This window comes from Stigmatopora nigra, chromosome 1, assembly GCF_051989575.1.
Source record: "Stigmatopora nigra isolate UIUO_SnigA chromosome 1, RoL_Snig_1.1, whole genome shotgun sequence".
NCBI lineage: Eukaryota > Metazoa > Chordata > Actinopteri > Syngnathiformes > Syngnathidae > Stigmatopora > Stigmatopora nigra.
In genome coordinates this window covers 603,307-627,284 of record NC_135508.1, presented here as the reverse complement: position 1 = coordinate 627,284, position 23,978 = coordinate 603,307, and the positions used below count along the sequence as shown (strand labels likewise).

The following is a 23,978-nucleotide window of genomic DNA, read 5'->3' as shown; positions in this document are numbered from 1 at the left end:
CAGCGGCGCCACGAAAACATTGCCAGAGTGGAAAGAGGCGGAGCCAAGACTACCTGTCAATCAAAGGTAAGAAAGAGCTATGGGACGGCCAAGACGCCGCACGTGCCATAAAATGTACAAAAATTATATAATTTTAAGAATAAGTGCTGAATATGACGGTCCAAATAGATTGGACGTAGGATGACAGGTTTGCGGGGGTGCTGGAACCTATTTCACAGTAAAAATGGATTAAAAATGACAATTATGGATTAAAAATTGATTAAAAACCCGGAATATTTAGTTTTTTTATTGATCTAAAACAATGTTTTTTTAAAATATATTTTTAGATATAACAAAGTTATTTTTAAACCAAAAACAAAGAAAAAATATTTTAAAATTACAATTATGGATTAAAAGAGGTAGATTAAAAGCCTTGAATATTGTAGATCTAAAAGAATGTTTATTTTTAGATTTTTTTAAATATATTTTTAGATACTAGAAAATTATTTTCAAATAAAAACAGAAAAATTGATTAAAAATGACAATTATGGATTAAAAAAACTGGATTTAAAGGCCTCAATATTCCGTTTTTTATAAATCTAAAACAATTAATTTTACCTTTTTTTTAAATATATTTTTAGATTTTACAAAACAAATTTCGAACTAAAAACCCAGAAAAAAATCAATAAAAAATTGCCAATGATTGATTTAAAAGGGAAAAAAAATCAAGTCTTTTCGATTGGACGTTTGGCGCCGTCAATGGCAGTGACGTCACTCCAAAACAAAACATGGCCGCCAAGGCCAACAAACTGTCAACCTTGCTAGTATTTTTTCAACAAACGAACTCCGACAGTCCACTTTAAAAATCACTTTAAGCTGCATTACCAACTCTCACCTGCAAGTGTCACTGTCGCCTAGCAGTAAAACGTCTCCTTAGCAACGAAGTGGGAGGGTCTTGATCTCTTAAGGGGCCCCAAACGCGTGCCAAACCGAAGCTGACACGAAGAAAGCGGCTTTTTTTTCGAGCTCTCGGTCCCTGGAGGCGAGGTTCCGGGTCCAACTCCGACACCCCCGGGGATTACGCCGCGTGCCGGCCGGACCCAAACTTTTTGTCTGGGAACGAAACCATCAGATTAATCGAGCCAATTCATAGATACATTCAAAAATGACTCGCTTTATTGTATTTTCTCGCATTTAAGACGTATTTGTCACTTTAAAATAATGATGATTAAATCGAGGTTACGGCTTTTATGTGCATAAATTAGACGAAAACTCATTTCTGCTTGTCATTGCTCGCTCAGGGTGCCGTTATCATACCTCAAACCAGACTGCTATGGACACACTTCCTGGTTGTACTGCTCACATGACGTCCTGTTTTAATATGTTTACATACGATCATTTTTCTTTAGGTTTTCCTTTCAAAATAAGACGTTTGTACTCAAAACCATGAATATGGAGGGGGAATGGTGAATCATGGGGTGGCTTATACGAGGGATAATGTCCAATTCAGTGATTATTTTTGGTTTTGTTGTATTTTTAGTTTTTTTATTATTTTAGGGCATATTTTAAATGTGGGCATGGCTAATACATGAGAAATTTTCCAATTCAGGGATTTAAAATTTTTTTTTTTTTAAATTAGGATATGTCTTAAATGTGGGCGTGGCTTATGTGGAAATTGTCTAATTCAGCTTTTTTTATTTATTTCATTTATTTGTAATTATTATTTATTTCATTTATTTGTATGTATTATTTATTTATTTCATTTATTTGTATTTATTATTTATTTAATTTAATTTTATTTATTATTTATTTCATTTATTTTTATTTATTATTTATTTAATTTAATTTTATTTATTATTTATTTCATTTAATTTTATTTATTATTTATTTCATTTATTTTTATTTATTATTTATTTCATTTATTTTTATTTATTATTTATTTCATTTATTTTTATTTATTATTTATTTCATTTATTTTTATTTATTATTTATTTCATTTATTTTTATTTAATATTTATTTCATTTATTTTTATTTATTATTTATTTCATTTATTTTTATTTATTATTTATTTCATTTATTTTTATTTTTTGTTATTTAATGTTTTTATTTATTTAATAATTTTGTATATTCATTTTTTTAGGGTGTGGCTTACATGTGAATCCGGCTTATATGTGAGAAAATACATTCTGAGTGGGTTCCATTTCATAGATAGAGCTAGCTAGCTTAGCATACCATGGCATGCATGTATTTAAGCATGTAGGCGTACCCGGAGGAAACCCACACAGCCCAAGGAGAACATGCTAATTCCACATAGGAGGATGGAGCGGGGGATTCGAACCCAGGACCCTAGAACTGCGAGGCCACGGTGCTAACCACTGGCGCAGTGTAAAATGCTGACGTTGGCTAATGTTTGGGGTAAATTTAAAGGCGTAAAAAGCAGGGGGTGTCAATGTGCTTGTCTTGGCTCAGCGCCGCTTGACGTTTCCACTCGCGCCAGCGACCTAGCGTAAATAGTAGCTTTAATAGCTACATTTGTCTTGTTGCCATGGCAACAGTCAAAGACGTCTTGGGATGTCAAAGTGTCATCATTGTGCTTTCATTTTTTATTTTGAATTCTTTAAAAGATCACTCTGAGGGCAACCCCGCCCCTTGTTATGCCACCTACACTGTCTCAAAATGGCGTCTTTCCATGGGTGCTGATTTATGCAGAGTTAATTCGTTTTGGGTCACTCCCTGTTCATATTGGGTCATTTGCGGCTAACTCTTTTATTTTGGGACAATTTTGAATCACTTCCTGTTGATTTTAGGTCACTTCCTGTCCAATTTGGGCAACTAATGACATGCTCTTATCTTGGGACACTTTAGAAACACTTCCTGTGTATTTTGGGTCATTTCCTGTCAATTTTGGGTAATTTCCGGGCTCACTTCTTTTTTGGGATATATCAACATCACTTCCTGTTCAAGTTGGGTAACTTCCGGCTCACTCTTTTATTTTGGGACATTTCTGCATCACTTCCTGTTGCTTTTGGGTCACTTCCTGTTAATTTGGGGTAACTTCCGGCTCGTTCTTATTTTGGGACATTTCTGCATCACTTCCTGTTTTTTTGGGCCACTTCCTGTTAATTTTGGATAACTTCCGGCTCATTCTTATTATGGGACATTTCTGCATCACTTCCTGTTGATTTTGGACCATTTCTGGCATTTAATTTTGATACTAGTAATTGTTATAACATTATTAGTTCTAATAATAATTAATAGTTTAGCATTTTATCTGTTTTGTCACCTTAATGTTCTCTTTTTATGCACATATAAGCCATATCCTAGGTTCGGTATTTTTTTATTTCTTTTTTTTAACAAATATGGCATATATGTGAGAAATGTAAGCGCAAAATGTTCCTGGCCACGCCCCCAAACCCAAATCCAAAAGTGAGATACCCGCTTTGTGGTTTGGCAGAATCCAAAAAGTATCTCTCGAAAAAAGCCCGCAGCGAGTTCCGTTCTCGGTGCGCCATTAGCGCTAACGCTAGCTAGCCTCACATCTGGCGCTCTGGCGCTCCGCCAAACCGGCCAGTCAAAATATCAAGCAAGCTCTTGTTAAACCCGACGACCAATAGGAAGAAAGCATCGGGGTGGTGCAAAAAATGCCATTTTGGGAGGCTCAAATGGCGCTAGCTTGAAAGCTATTAGCTTATATTTTGTTTACATAGATATTTGTCAGAATTGGGTAGAAAATGGTGTCCAATTTTTTGGAGGGGAGGGGCTTAGGGAAAACAAAATGGGGGTGACTAAAAAAATGCCCCAAAATAAGCAGGGTGTAATCAGGAAATTGACCGAAAGGCAAACAGGAAGTGGATGGTACATATTTAAAAATCAACAGGAAGTGACAATTGAAGGCAATGGATGTCCGAGTTGTGGTCCTGGTTGCCGTGGTAACCCAGTCCATCTAACCTTGTTGTGTTTGCACTCCACATGACCGTGTGACTGGGAGGAGCTTGATGGGGAAAAGGGGGAGTGGCCATAGGTCAACAAGTGGACATAAGTTGGCACTACTCGAGAACGTTCCAGAAATAAAGCGTGAAAATGGCAGGTAAATGTTGACAAGCCGCAAAATACTGGAAGCGTGGGGGTTGGGACTGCGATACGCAGCCGCCATTTTGGGGAAGAATCGAGCCAGGTGCAAAACAAAACATGAGATAAAGAAAAGTATTCACAGATCAAAGCGAAACAAACACACCGGGCCGCCATTTTGGAGAAGAATTGAGCCGAGTGCAACAGAAAATTACTCACAAACGACTGTGACATAATTACACGCGGCCTCCATTTTGGGGAAGAATTGAGCCAGTTGCTAAACAATACATGACATCTAGAAAACTATTCACAAATCAAAAGGGAAGCAAAAAAAACACGTGGCCGCCATTTTGGAGAAGAATCGAGCCGGGTGCAACAGAAAACTATTCACAAATCACAGGGAAACAAACACGCTGAGCCGCCATTTTGGAGAAGATCGAGCCAAGTGCAAAACTGAAAACTATTCACAAATCCGAGGAAAACAAACACACCGGGCCGCCATTTTGGAGAAGAACGGAGCCGAGTACAACAGAAAACTTCACAAATAAAAGGGAAACAAAAACATCTGGCCGCCATTTTGAAGAGGAATCAAGAAAATTTCTCAAATCACAGTGAAACAAACACACTGGGCCGCCATTTTAGTGAAGAATTGAGCCGGGTCCAAAACAAAACATGAGATAAAGAAGACTATTTGCAAATAAAAAGGAAACAAACACACAAGACCGCCATTTTGGAGAAGAATCAAGTTGAGTGCAACTGAAAACTTCACATATCCGAGGGAAACAAACACACTGGGCCGCCATTTGGGGGAAGAATGGAGCCAGGTGCAAAACATGACGTTAAGAAAACTATTCATAAATCACAGTGAAAAAAACACACGTGGGCCGCCATTTTGGAGACAAAACTCTTTATCTTTGTGCACATTGTAGTCATTGTTTTTGTTTACCTTAAAAGAAAGACATATCTTAGGAAGAAATATTAAGTTCCCACCCCGTCTGATATTTTCCTAGCTCCGCCCCCTTTTTTAGTCAGGGTTAGCCGAAGTGTGTTTATTTACAATTGAAAGCAGAATGTTTATGGATGAGTCAGCGTTTGCGGTGGGCGCCATTACGGAGAGTTCTTCACAAAAAGAAAAAAAAATCAATAAAAATACTACGGCAGCCGACTTTGGCGCGGACATTGCGTTCTTCTTCTTCTTTTGTCGTTGATGACTTTACTGTCAAGCCAAGCACGTTGTTCCAATCAAGCCATTTGACGCACGCAAAAAGGACTTTTTCCAACATTTTGCCAACGTCCGTCACACTTGACTTTGATGGTCAACGCCATTTTTTTAACCAAATACACGTCAAACAAAAGGTGTGACGCTTTGGAAATGTTAAGTTTTACGTTAGCTTATGCTAACCCTTCAAGGTCTATGACGTCCAGTTTGTTTGGGGGCGGAGTTTGTAGATTCATCACAAAATCATATTCATTAGCTGTTGTTTTTGAGGATGTGCTAGTATGACCTCAAGCTAATTAGCAATTTGGGTAATTTATGGCTCTCCTTTTTTGTTTTGGGACACTTTTGAATCACTTACTGTTGATTTTGGGTCACTTCCTGTTCAAATTGGCTAACTTCCGGCTCACTCTTTTATTTTGGGACAATTTAGAATTACTTCCTGTTGGTTTTGGGTCACTTCCTGTCCATTTTGGGCAAAGTCCGGCTCACTTAATTTGGGACATTTCTGCATTACTTCCTGTTGGTTTTGGGTCATTTCCTGTCCATTTTGGGCAAAGTACGGCTCACTTATTTTGGGACATTTCTGAATCACTTCCTGTTGATTTTGGGTCACTTCATATCCATTTTTTGGGTAACTTGTACCTCACTCTTATTTTGGGACACAATTTAATCACTTCCTGTTGATTTTGGGTCACTTCCTTTTGTATTTTTAGTAACTTCCGGCTCACTCTCATTTTGGGACACTTTTGAATGACTTCCTGTTGATTTTGGGTCATTTCCTGTTCATTTTTGGGTCACTTCCGGCTCACTATTTGTATTGTGGGACATTTTTACATCACTTCCTGTTGATTTTGGGTAACTTCCGGCTCCCTTTTTTTTGGAACATTTCCACATCACTTTCTGTTGATTTTGGGTAACTTCCTGCTGACTACCTTTTGATATTTGGGCTTTTCTACACCACTTCCTGTTGATTTAGTCACTTCCACCTCACTGCCTTTTGCTTTCAGGAACTCTCTACCTCACTTCTTGTTGATTTTGGGTAACTTCCCCCTAGATATACCCAAAACGATGAAATTGTGGTTTACTTCAAGTATTCCCGTATATATTTGAGCAAGAAACATCAACACACTACCAAACGTCTCTCCGACGACCCGGTGTGTTATGATTAGCCCTGGTCGCCACGGCGATGGGATTCCTCACTCCTGAGCCCCTCCCCTTTCCCCCAATATATACACAAAGCCGGTATCCGGACCCCTGTTAGCATAACATCGGAATGCGTCAGCGGGACGGCGGGCTCCGGCCAGGAATGCCGTCTCGCCCGACAGGTGCATCGCACCTGCGTGGCCGGCGGCCCGAGACCCACCGACGGGAAATGTTCATTCCGAGCAGAAGACACACGTCAACTCCGGCGCCCCCCGGACTCAAAAGTTCGCGGCCCCTTCGACCGGGAAAAACTGAGTCGAGTGGTTACATCACCTGTCTCGCAGTGAGAGGGTCAGAGGTTAGAATCCTGTCCAAGTCATATAAAACATTGACTTTGGGCAGTTAGCTCGTATGCTAATCATCTCACAATGCGGTAATTTATGGAAATTTACCCCTTCAAAACAACCCAATCAATTGCTCACTTGATCAAATGAGATGACAACGATGGCTAAAGTTAGCTAGCATGCTAACCACCGAAAACCAATGTATTTTAACGATGTTTAGCCTCCAAAACAAGCTAATTCTTTACTTTTCAGTTATGCTAGCTAAAGCCTCATCCGATGCAATTTACTAGGGCAGCTAGCCAACATGCTAACAGTGACGCTAGCTAAACTCTTGCCCAATGCCATTGACTATGGCAGCTAGCCCACATGCTAACCACCAGTGTATTTGACTGACATTTAGCTAGCTAAAACCTCCCCCATGCCATTGATAAGGCAACTAGCCCACATGCTAATTATCTAACACCATTGCATTTAGCTAGCTAGGTAGCTTAAGGCTTGTTCCATCTCACCGACTAGGGTAACTAGCCCCCATGCTAACACAATTTGACTTATATTTCGCTAGCTAAAGCCTCGTTCCATGCCATTAGGGGAGCTAGCCGACATGCTAACCACCTAACACCAATGTATTTTACTAACATTTAGCTAGCTAAACCCTTGATTAGGGCCGCTAGCCCACATGCTAACAAACTGGTACTAACACAAGTGCATCTAGCTAGCTAAAGTAGCTAAACCCCTCACCCGAGCCATATATTACAACAGCTAGCCCACATGCTAACCACCAACACCATTTGACTGACATTTCGCTAGCTAAAGCCTTATTCCATGCCATTGGTTAGTGCAACTAGCCTAAATGCTAACCATATAACATGTATTTTATTGACATTTAGGCCCCAAAACAAGCTAACTCCCTAAGGCCTTTGACTAGAGTAGCTAGCTCGCATGCTAACCATCTTACACCAGTCCATTTAACTGAAATTTCGCAAGCTAAACCCTTGACTAGGGCAGCAAGCCCACATGCTAACAATCTGGTACTAACACAAGTGCATCTAGCTAGCTAAAGAAGCTAAACCCCTCGCCCAAGCCATATATTAGGACAGCTAGCCCACATGCTAACCACCCAACACCATTTGACTGACATTTAGCTAGCTAATGCCAAATATTAAGCCAATTAGCCGCAATGCTAACCCTATTACACAAGCTAGTTCATATTAGCACAGTTTATCCCTAAAAAAAACAAGCTTATATAGTCACTATTTATCGATTTTTGGCGGCATATCAAGATGAAAATGTCTTTGTCAGAAGGTACAAACGGTCCAAAGGAGACGCCGTCCCTCCCCCCGCTGTCCAATTTTACGAGGAGCATATGTCCCGTCTCCAGTCGGGGACAAAACGTGTTTTAAAGGAACAGTACTTTTTTTCTCGTTGAGGATTAGCGAGCGATCCCATTGGCCGCCCGTCAAGTGCACGCCGTGCTTTTCACAAGCGGGGAAATTATGCGGGTTGTCGTCATGGTGGTCTTTACGGGGGTTTTTGACGGGGGGGGGGGGCAACCGGGATCGAACTGTTCCCGAAGAAGATCAGAATTCTTGCATAATAGTTCAAAACCGTTCCAGAAAATGTGACAGAACGCCAGCAGGGGGCGCTAGTTGAAAGGAATCGACTAATGCGGGAGGGACGTTTGTTTGGGTGTGACGTCTGCTGGTGGTTAATGTCTCGCCCTCACGGTTATGGGGGTTCTGGGTTCAAATCCAGGTCGGTCCACCTAAAAGACATGTACGTTAGGCTATATTAGCACTTTAAATTGCTGTTAGGTGTTATTGGTTGTGCTTTGTTGGCTGGGATAGGCTCCAGCACCCCCAAAGTCCTTTCTGAACAGGAATGTCTTAAAATTTCCTGTTGATTAGGGTTTATTTATTAGCAAGTGACCGGATAATGTCTTAAAATTGAGTTTGGGTAATTTCTTGTTTATTTTGGGTAACTTCCTGTTTATTTTTGGTAACTTCCGGTTTATTTTGGTAACTTCCCGCAGAAATCTTTGGATTTTTTGACATTTTTGCATCACTTAGTGTTAAATTTGGGTCATTTCCTGTTGATTTTGGGTCACTTCTTGTTTGTTTTGGGTCACTTCCTGTTTATTTTGGGTAACATCCGGGACTAATTTTTGGTTATGGGAAATTTATGCATCACTTAGTGTCAATTTTGGGTCATTTGTTAATTTTGGGTCACTTCCTGTTTATTTTGGGTCACTTCCTGTTTATTTTGGGTCACTTCCTGATAATTTTGGGTCACTTCCGTCACAAATATTTTGGATTTTCGGACATTTCTGCATCACTGTGTTAATTTTGGGTCATTTCCTGTTGATTTTGGGTCACTTCTTGTTTCTTTTGGGTCACTTCCTGTTAATATTGGGTGACTTCCGGGACTCATTTTTGGTTTTGGGAAATTTATGCAACACTTAGTGTCAATTTTGGGTCATTTGTTAATTTTGGGTCACTTCCTGTTTATTTTGGGTCACTTCCTGTTTATTTTGGGTTGATATCGGGTAACTTCCCTTTGATTTTGGTTAACTTCCAGCACAATTTCTTTGAATTTCGAGATATTTCTGCATCACCTAGTGTGGATTTTGGGTAACTTCCTGTTAATTTTGGATCACTTCCTGTTAATTTTGGATCACTTCCTGTTAATTTAGGTCACTTCCATCACAAATCCTTTGAATTTTGGGACATTTCTACATCACCTAGTGTTACTTTTTGGGTCACTTCCTGTTGATTTTGGGTAACTTCCTGTTCATATTTGGTAACTTCCAGGTCACTCCCTTTTAAATGTGATTAATCCACCCTTTGATCAAATTACCCTTACATTATTACACTCGGCGGCGAAAAACGAAGTCGTCCAAAATTGACAGCAGCTGGATGGATGGGCGGAGCCAAAGAAGACGCATTTGTTTCAAATGTATTTTTTTGGCCGGCAAGTCATTCCAGTGACGTCTGTTGTGTGTAACACGAGTTGCCGTTAAAAGCACTTTGGCGCAGTCTTCGCCGCCGTCCGCTAAATCGAAGCACATGTTAGGAAGACCCCGTCGAATAGTCAAATCCATGGAAACGGAGAGCCACCGCTTCTTTAACCATTTCTAAGCATTGGGAAAGTTTTTAAAACACTTAATAAGGGGAATTTAAAATAAAATCATGGATAAGGAAATTAAATTTTTGGGGTGGGAGTTCGTAATTTGGATTTTTGACATAAAATTGTCCAAAAAAAACTGTGATTATTGAAGAAATTCCTGCGTAAGCATCAGATGTATATAAAACTAGCTTTGCCACTCGGTTAATGTTGTTCGGCCATCTTGGGTCAGTGCCGTAATTATAATAACAGTCGTTTTTAATGCATTTTTCTGTGTTTTTAGTTGAAAAAACATTTGATAAAATCTAAAAATATATTTAAAACAATAAAATAAAATAAAAATTTAGATCTATAAAAAACGGAATATTCAGGTAGTTTAATCCAGTTCTTTTAATCCAAAATTGTAATTTTTTAATTTTTTTTTTAGTTTTTATTTCAAAAATATTTTTTAAAATCTAAATATATATCTAAAAAAAGCTAAAATAGACATGGTTTTAGATCTATAATTAAAACAAAATATTCAGGGTTTTTAATCCAGTTCTTTTAATCCATTTATCCATCTATTTTATTTATGGTTACCAGGCGACGCATTTTCAAAATAAAACGCTGCCGAGAAGCGTTTATTCAGTCCGGCTCGTAAAAGAAGATATGTGAGCACCTCGCACGTAGTAGGCGTCCAAGTGGGCGGGGCCACGAGGTAAACATGGCGGCAAGATCAATGGGTTCTGTTTTAGCTCGCGGCGGCGCCAATGTTGGCACTTTGTCGCTAGATTCGCCAACATGGCGCTCAAAGAACACAAGATGTTGACCCGAGGATTCTGGGAAGGGGCGTGGCCAAAAGGTCAGCGCGGGGCGCCGAGCCAGAACAGGGCTTTCATCTCCATTCCCGGCAGACCAATCAAATATCTTGCTGTCCTCTGCAGTTTTTCTCTTGATTTTAAGACATTACCTATAAATTAGGTCACTTCCTGTTTATTTTGGAGCATTTATGGCTAACTTCCTGTCGGTTTTAAGGCCATTAACGGTTAACTTATGATTTTGGGCCATTGCTTGATCACTTCCTGTACTTTTTTGATCATTTCCCGTAGATTTTGGGACATTCCGGGTCATTTCCTGTCATGTGGTATTTGCCGGTGACTTCCTGTTTATTTTGGAGCATTTCTGGCCAACTTCCTGTCGGTTTTAAGGCCATTAACGGGTAACTTATGATTTTGGGCCATTGCTTGATCACTTCCTGTACTTTTTTGATCATTTCCTGTTGGTTTTAGGACATTCTGGGTCACTTCCTGTTTATTTTCAACATTTCTTGCCGAATTTCAGTCGGTTTTAAGACCACTTGTGATTTTGGGCCATTGCTTGGTCACTTCCTGTACTTTTTGGATCATTTCCTTTTGGTTTTAGGACATTCCGGGTCACTTCCTTTTGATTTTTGGCCAATTCTAGCCAACTTTCTGTGGGTAATATGTTCTTTGAATCATTTCCTGTTGATTTCAGGACATTCTAGGTCACTTCCTGTCATGGTTTATTTGCCGGTGACTTCCTGTTTATTTTGGAGCATTCCTAGCCAACTTCCTGTCGGTTTCAAGGCCACTAACGGTTTACTTTTGATCTTGGACCATTGCCTGGTCACTTCCTGTACTTTTTTGATCATTTCCTGTTGGTTTTAGGACATTTTGGGTCACTTTCTGTTGATTTCAGGACATTCCGGGTCACTTCTTGTTTATTTTCAACATTTCTCGCCAAATTCCAGTCGGTTTTAAGACCACTTGTGATTTTGGGCCATTGCTTGGTCACTTCTTGTACTTTTTGGATCATTTCCTGTTGGTTTTAGGACATTTTGGATCACTTTCTGTTGATTTCAGGACATTCCGGGTCACTTCCTGTTTATTTTGAGCCAATTCTAGCCAACTTCATGTGGGTTATACGTTCTTTGAATCATTTCCTGTTGATTTTAGGACATTCTACGTCACTTCCTGTACGTTTGGCATCATTTCCTTTTGATTTAAGGACATTTTGGGTCACTTCCTGTTGTTTTTAGGACATTTTGGGTCATTTCCTGTTGATTTCAGGACATTTTAGGTCACTTCCTGTTGATTTTAGCACACCCTTGAACCGTTTTAGCCGCCATTGACCCCAATTCCCGTCCAATTCATTTAGTTTGTCCCGAATTCCTCGATTTACCCGCATTTCTTTTTTCCAACACATCGCCCCCCGGTGGTCCATCTTTTTCAGATCTTTTGCCAAATGATGTTTTCATACCTTCATTGGTGCACAGAGCCGGTGGGGGAGGGGCCATCAAAGACCTCATTGTCCTGCTCGTCCCCTTATCGTTTTTCAGCGGGTTTTTTTTCGGTGTTTGTTGGCTTCACGCCCCGCTTTTTTTCCGCTTATCTCCGGCACCCTTTCATCTGAGCGGTCGCCACGGGGGCGGAAACCAAAAAAAAAAAAAAAAAGAGGGGCCTCATTATCGCCGGCAGACGCTGGCACACAGGGGTCATTGTTGCCAAAGCGGGCGGAGCCAAAGGGGGGGCCCCTGTGATCAGGCGTCCTTTCATCTGCCGCGACCGGTCGTTCAAAAAGGAAGTCGCTCGTTTCTTACCTTGTCATTCTTTGTCTTTCCTCAAAACATGGAAAAGATAGTTTTAGTTTAGCGTAGCCTTTCGTTGTCCGTGGGGAGGGGGAGGAGCCTATGGCAAGGATTTGTAGCCAATCGAATTTAAGTGTTGTTGGTTTGGGTGCCTTACTTTTCCATTTTGGGTTACTTTGAGGTCATTTTGGGGCATTGTGACATCACTTCCTGTGTATTTTGGGTCATTTCCTGTTGACTTTTGGGCATTTCCGGGTTATTTTTTCATTGGACATATTTACGGATCACTTTCTGTATATTTCAGGTCATTTCTTGGACGTTTTAGGGCATTATGACGTCACTTCTTGTATAAATTGGGTAATTTCCTGTTGACTTTTAGGAGTTTTCAGTTTAGTTGTTCATGGAAACACTTTTGGATAACTTCCTGTATATTTCAGGTCATTTCCTGTTGACTTTTAGGCATTTCCAGGTCACTTCCTGTACATTTTAAATCATTTCCTGTTGACTTTTGGACATTTCCGGGTCACCTCTTCCTCCTGGGTCACTTCCTGCACATTTTAGAGCATTGTGTGATCACTTCCTGATGATTCTAAAAAATTTGGATATTTTTTGGTCACTTTCTGGCACATATTTTGATCATTTCTTCCGCTTTCTGAATATTTTGGAGCAAAACAGTCGGCAGGCAGCCATGTTGGTACAGACGACATTCTCATTCAAGTCAGTACATTGTAACAGTAACCGTTTTTTAAAAGATTCTTTTTGGGAGGGCCGGCAGGAAGGAAGCGACTTTTTAAAAGAATATATCTTCATGTGAAAGTATTACCCAGAAAAAATGGAAATTTTAGCAAAGTAAACAATATAATAATATAATATATTGGACAGGAATCGGCGTCAATGGCACTAAAATATGAAATATTCACTGAAATGCACAGGAATTCGTGTAGAATGACCCCCATTCATTCACTCGCTTGGCCCTCACTTCTACCCCCTGGTGTTTGCTCGCAGAACTGACACGGCAATGCTGCAGTACGGCGGTTGTCCTGTGAGGAGCAGCAAAGATAAGAAATGAAGTCAGTGGCGAATTTGGAGTGTTTGGCGTCTTCCCACCAGGTGGCGGTAAAGGTAGGTTTATCATTTTTGTCTCCCCTTGGAGTCATTACAATCGATCACATCCAATCAGAGCTCATTGTCCACCTTTGACGGATATAAGCGTCCACTCCATTTGAAGTAGCGAATGAACATTGCAACAGGAACAAGTAAGCAATAAACAGGAAGTAAACCAAAATGTACAGGAAGTGACCTTTTAATGTCCCAAAATAATCCAAATCAGACCAGTGAGTTCCCAAAAATCAAGACACAGGAAGTGACATTAGGAGCCATAGAATCAACAGAAAGATACCCAAGATGTACAGCAAGTGACCCAAGAGGTCCAGGAAGTGACCCAAGAGGACCAGGAAGTGACCCAAGGTGTACAGGAAGTGACCCAAGAGGTCCAGGAAGTGACCCAAAAGGTCCAGGAAGTGACCCAAAATGTCCAGGAAGTGACTCTAAATTTATAGGAAGTGACCCAAAAGGTACAGGAAGTGACCCAGGATGTACAGGAAGTGACCCCAACTGTGAACATAGAGGAAGTGACCCAAAATGTCCAGGAGTGACTCTAAATTTACAGGAAGTGACCCAAAACATCCAGGAAGTGACCCAAAACGTCCAGGAAGTGACCAAAATGTACAGGAAGTGACCCAAAATTTCCAGGAAGTGACTCTAAATTTAAAGGAAGTGACGCTAAAGGTACAGGACGCTACCCAAAATGTAAAGGAAATAACCCAAAATGTACAGGAAGTGACCTAAAACGTCCAGGAAGTGACCAAAAACGTGTAGGAAGTGACCCAAAATGTACAGGAAGTGACCCATAAAATCCAGAAATTGACCTCCAAGTCCCCTAAAGTCCCTCGGAATTAAACCCTAAACAGGAAGTGACAGGAACACGGTACAAAATGTTCCCTCCTCCCACATTTGTGCGCCGCTTACGTAACGGCGGCGGCGCCCATGTTAGCCATGTCGTTAAACTTTCATGCTAAAAGGAGAGCGTGCACTTTCTGCTCTTTTCCTCACTCGCACGTGATTGGACGGGACACGGACACTCGGCATTGGGGCACGACATTTTTTATCCGGGGGTGTCCAAACGACTTTTATTGTGGAGGGTTGGCAGCCATGGTTGGATCAATAGAAATGAGCTCATTTTATAAATGTTAAAGAATCCTCTCTTTACTTTGCGATTGATGACGCTAGGCGTCCAATCTTTTGGAAACGGGAGGGATGGCAGGTGATGAATTAATTTCCCAGAAGGGAAAAAAAAAACAATAAAAACGCCATCTGCCAAAGTCATGAAATTAAACGTAATTTCAATTGATTACACTGACCAAAGGAAAAAATAGACCTAAAATTGCCCCTACCAATATGGCCGTCAAAATGTCACGTGACATCTTGGTAGGGGCAACTTCTCCATAAATGTCAATACATTGACATTGAAATCCACTCAAATCAACTCATATGAAGCTTTTTTTCCTCCTTATAGGATGATTTTATCAATATCAAAATTTGCCTTGGGCCACGTACGATGGCCTCGAGCCGCCATCTTGGTAAGGGCAACCTCCGCATTAATGTCAAAGCATTGCCATTCATATCAACGACCTTTTTTTCCCCTTTAAAAGACGCTTTCATTAACATCAAAGCATGTTTACTCATTGCCTGTCAAAGACGTTGCGGCGACTGAGATGCCATTTGGACGGCCATCTTGGTAGGGGCAACCTCCCCATAAATGTCGAACCATTTACATTCAAATCAACCCCTATCTACCTTTTCTTCCTCCTTAAAAAGATGACTTTACAAACATTTAAGTTACACATCGCCCTCGTCTAATGCCAGCGGAGCCGCCATCTTGGTAGGGGCAAACTCCCCATAAACATCAATACATTATCATTCAAATCAACTCCTTTTTACCTGTTTTTACCATTAAAAGACGATTTAATCAACGTCGAAGCACTGGCTATTACTTACTAACGTCGCCCCTCCCGAGATGGCATTTGGACGGCCATCTTGGTAGTGGCAACCTCTCTAATGATGTCAATGGAGTGATGTTCAAATCAACAACTAACCCTATCTTTTTCCTCCTTAAAATGAAGACTTTATCGATGTCAATGTTTGAAATCGGCCATGTCAGATAGCCTCGGAGGCGCCATCTTGGTAAGGGCAACCTCCCCATAAATTTCAATGCATTAACTCCTCGCTGGCTATTTTTTCTCCTTAAAAGCCCATTTTATCCCCTTTAAACTTTAACATCGACTCATTTTCTGCCACTGATAGCTCCAGACGTCCAATCCATTTGAAGCGGGAGGTTGGCAGATGAAATCCTTCCATTGGACGGCGCGATTGGACGCCGACGGTCAGACATAAACAGGCATCGGAGCGGAAGAGAAGGGAAGAGGTGAGGAGTGGGCAGCAGCTGTGAAAACAGGCGCGGGTGGGCAGGCTGGCGTGGGGGGGAGAGGGGGTAGAGGGGGGAGGAGTCAAGGGGAGGGGAGGGGAGGGCGGGGTGATGTCAGTGCATACTTTGAAGTATTTAACAGTACTTGCGAGCCAGTGACTCACACGCAAATAAGTGGAATGCCAACATGGCCGGTGTGCTGAAAACATGGGGGGAGGGAGGGGGGAGAGAGTGGAGGGGGGAGGAGCAGAGGGGAGGAGGTGGGGGAGGGAGGAGACAAAGTTCTAGCTGAATTGTGTGAAGTGATATAATAAATACTGTAGTGTTAATAATTATTCCGTCATGATGGAAAGGTTAAAAAATTTAGCAAAATATGTGAAGATGGATAAAAAAGAGTAGAATATTTTGATTTCGGTAAAAGTTGTTTTGAGGATTGTAAATTGGAAATATTTCAGAAAAACTAGGGAAAAATAAGAGTCCAGGGGGGAGGGAGTGATGGAGGGGGGTTGAGGGAGGGAGTGAGGTAGGGAAGAGGGGAGGGGGGTTAAGGGAGGGGGGAGAAGAAGTTACAGTTGAATTCTTTGAAGTGAATGAATAAATACTGTAGTGTTATTAATTATTCCGTCATGATGGAAAGTTCAAAAAATTTAGAAAAATATGGAGAGATGGATAAAAATAAGTAGATTCTTTAAATTTTTGTGTCGAGGGTTTTTTATTGGAGATATTTTAGCGAGGGAACAAAAGAAAATAGGAAAAAATACAAAAAATGATCCATAGTAGGAATTGTTTTCAATAAGATGAAAATTAAATTATTAATTTTTGAAAAAAGGAAAATTTTGCGCAATATTTGGAATAAAAAAAATTCAAATAATAATTAAAAAAATCAAATAATAATAAATAAAAAAATCAAATTATAATTAAAAAAATCAAATAATAATTTAAAAATTAAAATAAAAATTAAAAAAATCCAATAATAATACGAATTATTAAAATAATAATAATTTTAAAAATTCAAATAATAATACAAATTATTAAAGTAATAATAATAAAGTTTGAAAAACCAAATGGGCACACTTTGTGTGTCATTTTGGTAATTTTTAAATCAGTTTTAATCAGTCCTTTTGCCACTGTTTGCACAGCAATAGTCCCCGCCCACATTTTTTGGGTTTTAGGGATCAGCGTGCATTGTGGGAAAAGTCTTCAAGCCCCATTTGATAATTGCCTTGTTTACGTTATTAAGTGTCTGTCTGACTGCCTGACTGACTCAATGAGATCATATGATCTTCCCCTGGCCAACATTTGAAAGATGACTTCCCGTCTGTGTGCTCTCAACTTTTTAAAAAAAGACATTAATCATGTATTTAGTCATCTCATTCCAAAATCATAAATTCAAAAGTCAGTTGGTAGAATTTTTTCCATGCTATTTAATAATTACAAAAACTTTTCATAAAACAGGAAGTCACCCAATTTTAATGGGTTTTAATAGGGATGTCTTACTTTGAAGGGAAAATCTGAAGAAATTTCATATTTCTGAGATACTGTATGAATTCGGTCACTTCCTGTTGGATTTTGGGGAATTTATGGGTCACTTCCTGTTGGAATTTGGGACATTTCTGGGTTACTTCCTGTTGGAATTTGTGGCATGTCTGGGTCACTTCCTGTTGGGATTTGAGGCATTTCTGGGTTACTTCCTGTTGGAATTTGGGCACATTTCTGGGTCACTTCCTGTTGCATGTGGGGAGTTTCTGGGTAACTTCCTGTTGGAATTTGGGCACATTTCTGGGTCACTTCCTGTTGCATGTGGGGAGTTTCTGGGTAACTTCCTGTTGGAATTTGGGAACATTTCGGAGTCACTTCCTGTTGGGTTTAGGGGGATTTTTGGGTCACTTCCTTTTGCATGTGGGAGTTTCTGGCTAACTTCCTGTTCAAATTTGGGAGTATTTCTGGGTCACTTCCTGTTGGGATTTGAGGCATTTTTGGGTCACTTCCTGTTTATTTGGGAGGCTTTGCACGTCACTTCCTGTTGGAATTTGGGTGCATTCATTGGTTATTTCCTGTTGATTTGGGAGGATTTCTGGGTAACTTCCTGTTGGATTTGGGGACATTTCTGGGCCATTTCCTGTCAGATTTGAGGGAATTTCAAGGTGACCATTTATTGATTTTGCGGCATTTCTGGGTCATTTCCTGTTGACTATTTGAGGGCTTTTCTGGGGTCACTTCCTGTTGGATTTTGGGTCATTTCTGGGTCACTTCCTGTTGTCTCTGCAGCATTTCAAGGTGACCATTTATTGATTTTGTTGCATTTCAGGCTCACTTCCTGTCAAAACTGTGACATTTCTGGGTCAATGGGCCCATTTATTTGTCAGTTAAATAACAACAACAATAACAACATTAACAATAATTGATAAAAGATTTTCCGTTGGTTGAAAGTGAATGAAAACCCTCATAAAAGGAGGAAAAAAAGCGGTGGTGCGGTGTGTGAAAGCATTCCCACAATGATTGGAATAGTTGACCTATTTTTTGCTCCAAGGCGGAATTGAGCCAAGCTTTAGAAAATGTCCAGGGACACAAATGACTCACTTTTTCCTCTTCTTCCTCTTTTTACTGCACTAATTAAAGAAAAAAACAACACTTTTGCACCAGCGTCCAAAACAAGCACTAATTACATTCGTATTTTGGATGTAGTAGTCAAAAATAATGTCATTATACAACAAAACTCCCCCTGTAGGCATTACTACATGTATATAAAACTAGCTGTTGGCACTTGACGGCCATTTTAGGTCAGTGTCATTCGATAAAAACAACATTACAGTCAATGGACGGAAGTACTTAAAGTTCATTTTGGGGGCTTTTGAAGGGACTTTGTGTCACTTCCGATTGATTTGTGTTCATTTCCTGTTGATTTGGGGGTTTTAAGCCACCCGAGTTGAAAGGTTGGCCATTTTGGGTCAGTGCCAGTCGATTAAAAACAACATTACGGTCAATGGACTGAAGTACTTGAAGTTCATTTTGGGGCCTTTTGAGGGGTATTATGTCACTTCCTGTCGATTTGTGGTCATATCCTGTTGATTTTGGGGTTTTTTAAGCCATCTGGAGTGAAAGAGTTGGCGGCCAATTCAAGAATGCTGCAAGATTTGACATAGTATAGTCAAAAAAAATGTCATTATTGAAGAAATTGCTGCGTATACATCACATATATACAAAACTAACTGTGCCACTTGGTTGGCACTCGTCGGCCATTTTTGATCAGTGCCATTCGATGAACTTAACATTACTGTCAATGGACTTTATACTTTAAAATCTCTATAAATAACCTTTTTTTCAAAATACTTGGTTTTTCCCAAAAGTCAGGAATGTGGGAAATGAACGACCAATCAAAAAGCAAATTTATATTCTTTGTTTCAATAATGAGAAGCCATGTCAAGACGGTTTTCCGTGAGCCAAAACCCGCCGAAATTTGGCCAACTTCAAGTTGATTCCAAGGCACAAAATGTCTTCCACGTGTGGTGTTGTTTACAAGTCCATTCGGAGAATTCCCCAGGCGCGTTTGACTTTACGGTGGCGTGTGACATCATGGCGGCCGCGGAACAAAGAGGAAAATGCTTGCGGTCCCACCGCCAGTCGCTCTGGCCTCCCTCCGTCTGTCTGTCGTTGGCGTCCGCTCCCCATTGGCCCGTTTAGTCTAACTAAAGGCACGCAAATACGCACTGGGTCAGTGGGACCACTTGACATGTTGTCTGGATTTTGTTTATTTCATCATTTAGGTCATTTTTTTTTAAAAGGGGCGGGATTATAAAGTCACTTCATGTTTCTTTTGGGTGACTTTCTCTTGATTTTAGGGCATTTCCTCGACATTTTGGGTGATTTAATATGAATTTTGGGTCACTTCCTGTTGGGTTTTCGGCACTTTTGGGTGACTTTGTTAATATTCAGTCACTTTCTTGTGATTTTTGGGGATTTCTGGGTAAGTTGCTGTAGATATTGTGTGACTTCCTGTTGATTTTGTGTGACTTCCTGTTTATTTTGGGCCACTTCCTGTTGGTTTTTAGGTACTTTTGGGTAACTTTGTTGATATTGAGTCATTTTATTATAAATTTAGAGAATTTCCATGTCATTTCCTGTAAACTTTGGGTAACTTCCTGTTGATTTTGGACCACTTCCAGTTGCTTTTTAGGTACTTTTGGGTGACTTTGTCGATGTTGAGTCACATTATCATAATTTTTAGGGGATTCCCATGTGATTTTTTTGTGCATATTGTCTGACTTCCTGTTTATTTTGGGCCACTTCCTGTTGATGTTTGGGCACTCAGTGGTGACTTTGATGATATTGAGTCACTTTATCATATTTTTTAGGGGATTCCCAAGTGATTTCTTGTACATTTTGTGTGACTTCCTTTTGATTTTGGGCCACTTCCTGTTGTTTTTTTACAATTATAGGTAACTTTGTTGATATTAAGTAACTATCATAATTTTAGGGGATTCCCAAGTCATTTCTTTTGCATTTTATGTGACTTCTTGTTGATTTTGGGTTACTTCCTGTTGATTTTGGGCCACTTCCTGTTGGTTTTTGGACAGTAATGAACAACTATTGACAATGTGTCACTTTTTAATGATTTTAGAGCATTCTCAGGTCATTTCCCGTCCATTTTGTGTGACTTCCTGTTGATTTTGGGCCACTTCCTGCTAATTTTAAGCCACTTGTGTAACTTTGACACTTTCTCAAGATTTTACGGCATTCTCAATCCATTTCCTGTACATTTTCCTTCACTTTCTATTGATTTCCGCTTTTTTTGAAGTCAATTTTCGGCCTCAATTCACCTTTCCTTCAAATGAGCTTCAAATTCCGAGCCTTAAAATCCCATTAAAAGCGCGAGAAATGTCAAATGAGGTTAACGGCGAATAGCACGACGGGGCGCACCTGACGGGGGAAAAAAAGCCAAATGGCGGCAGAAGACGGACCACACACTTTGTAGCCTGGGAAAGTTGGCGGCGGCGTCGTCGGTTAGCACAACAAACCGCCGGCTTTAATTTCCCCGCAGATGAGCCAGCTTTTTTTTTTTTTTTTTGGATGCCAGGGAAAGTCCTCACGCCGTCATACCGAAAAACTACCAAAAACACAAGAAGAAGAAGAAAGGTTAGCGACTTGTTAGCCTCTGATGCGCTAATTCAACTGTAAAGGTTAAAAATATGGAAAACAAGATGGCTACTTGTCCTAAAGTTGTTGTTTGTATTAAATTTGTCCTATTTTTTATTTATTTTTTTGGGGTTATATTTGTCCTTAAAAAAATTGTGTTGTCAAATTTGTCCCAAAATTAGTTTTAAGGTTAAATTTGTCCTAATTTTTGTTTGTATTGAAAAAAAGTATTGGCTTTTATTGTGAAGGGATCAAATTTTGAATGTATTATAATATTTTTTATGAAATTAGATTAATCACATTTAATCTCACGCAATTAATATTAATTTCCAGTTAAAAATACAGTATTTCATCTAGCTTTTATTGTGAAGGGATCCATTTTTTGAAATTATTATCAAATTACTTATGACTATGATATCAATCACATTTAATTTCACGCAATTAATATTCATTCCAAGTAAAAAAAAAATTGTATTTTTATTATCTTTTATTGTGAAGGAATCTAATTTTAAATGTATTATATTTATTATTAAAATAAGATTAATCGCGTTTAATCTCACTAATTAACATTCATTCCAATTTATTTTTTTTAAATCAGTTTTATTCAGCTTTTATTCTGAAGGGCTGCTGAATTTAACTTGTAACTCTCATTTTATCGTATATGACAAAATGTAATTATTATGTAAATCCACCAATGATTAGGAATTTTTGCGCCACCTGATTGCTTTCCGGCAAAATGCGTGACGGCGTGTCATCTGTTGCGGGGGAGGAGGCAGGGCGCTTGTGGGCGGGGCTGTGGGCGGGGCTTCCGTCTGCTGAACACACAGAAAAGCAGCGGGCGCAGAGTTCAGCTCAACATTTCTCTTTTTTTTCTTTTTCTTTTTTTTCCTCGCCGCGTGCCAGACGCCTTCTTTTTTTCCTTCTTTTTTTTTCTTTCCCTTCTTTTTTTCTTTTCCTTCTTTTTTTTCTTCTTTTTCTTTCCAGCCAAGTCAGGTCTTTGTCTGAGCGCGTGTTTTCACAATTGGCCCGGGCTGAATTTCCCTCTTAAATAAGCAGACCTGAGAATCCCCCCCAAATCCATGCCAGTTGGACTTTTCAAATCCCCCAAAGAATAACAAAAATGTCAGCCAAGTGCACAGGAAGTTACCCAAAATGACAGGAGGTTACACGAGAATCCACAAAATTAACAGAAAGTTGCCCAAAATGACCAGAATTGACCTGAAAACAGCCCATATTAACAGGAAGTCTCCCAGAATGCACAGGAAGTTACCCAAAAGGACAGGAAGTTACCCAAATTGACAGGTAGTCACCCAGAAATCCACGAAATTAACAGAAAGTTGCCCCAAATGACTAGAATTGACCTGAAAATCACCCAAATTAACAGGAAGTCTCCCAGAATGCACAGGAAGTTACCCAAAAGGACAGGAAGTTACCCAAATTGACAAGAAGTCACCCAGAAATCCCCTAAATTCACAGAAAGTTGCCCAAAATGACCAGAATTGACCTGAAAACCAACCAAATTAACAGGAAGTCTCCCAGAATGCACAGGAAATTACCCAAAAGGACAGGAAGTTACCCAAATTGACAGGAAGTCACCCAGAGATCCCCCAAATTCACAGGATGTTGTCCAAAATGCACAGGAAGTCAACCAAAAGGCTTTGGAGGTGACCTGAGAGTCTGCAAAATAACAGGAAGTGGCCCAAAATGCACAGGAAGTCACCTAAAATGACTGGAATTGACCTGAAAATCCCCCAAATTAACAGGAAGTAGCCCAAACTCCATAGGAAGTCATTCAAAAGGCACTGGAGGTGCCCTGAGAATCCTCCCAATTAACAGGAAGTTGCCCAAAATCTACAGGAAGTCACCAAAAAGGCTCTGGGGGTGAACTGAGACTCCACTAACTTAACAGGAAGTTGTCCAAAATGCACAGGAAGTCAACCAAAATAAATTAATACGAAAAAATCTATAAAGAAATACATAATACAATAAAAAATATAAACAAATAAGTAAATAAATAAATACATGAATAACTATATAAATACCTACATATATAAATACATACATATATAAATACATAAATATATAAATACACACATAAATAAATATATAGATAAACAACAAATGCAATAAATATGTATATTCGTATTTAAATAAATAAACAAACAAATAAACAAAATACACCTTGTATATATAAGAAAATAAATATAAACAAGTACACAATAAATATATATATAAAAATAAACAATGAATATATAAATAAATAAATAATTATACATTAATAAATGAATAAATATATATTCAAAATAAATAAATAAATATTAAAAAATTAATAAATTAATATATGAAAAATATTTAAATAAATTAATATATAAAATATATATCTAAATACATTCATAAATTAATATATAAATACATAAATAATAACATAAACTGATATTAACATTGATCAACGTCTAATTCAGTTGCTCTATTACCATTAGATCTCTTAGAAAGACCGTCCCCACGAGACGAATCACCAAAAAGAGTCAACAGAACGAACGACTCACAGTCTGACTCCCGACGGCCCAAAAACCCCCCGACGGACGGATGGATTGGTCTGGCGTGACCTCATCCGACTGGCTTTGACATTGATGGACGTCTCAGTCCTTTTGAACTGGGAGGTCTGGCATCGACGGGGGATGGGGACAACCTCAAGGACGGTTTGAGGATTTACGAGGGGGGCCTCTCTCTTGGTCACCCAAATGAAGCCCGACGTGAGGGAATGGAAAGTCCACACAACGTCCACTTGTTTACCAAAGCGGGAACGAGCGGTCGCCAGGAATGGCGGCCACACACGGCAAATTGGGACAAACAAGTGGAATGACATGGACGGCCCACCGTACATCATTTTTCCTTTACAG

General features: G+C 39.6%; 1 long non-coding RNA gene across 2 annotated transcripts; it reads left to right on the top strand.

Annotated features, from left to right (window-relative positions):
* LOC144203894 (uncharacterized) lies at positions 1-23,978 on the top strand. 2 transcript variants are annotated; one of them, XR_013327791.1, is made up of 5 exons: positions 1-66; positions 13,467-13,583; positions 15,644-15,704; positions 15,825-15,945; positions 23,559-23,978. It is a non-coding gene; the product is annotated as an uncharacterized LOC144203894 (long non-coding RNA). The 2 variants fall into 2 exon arrangements; XR_013327792.1 differs by lacking the exon at positions 15,644-15,704.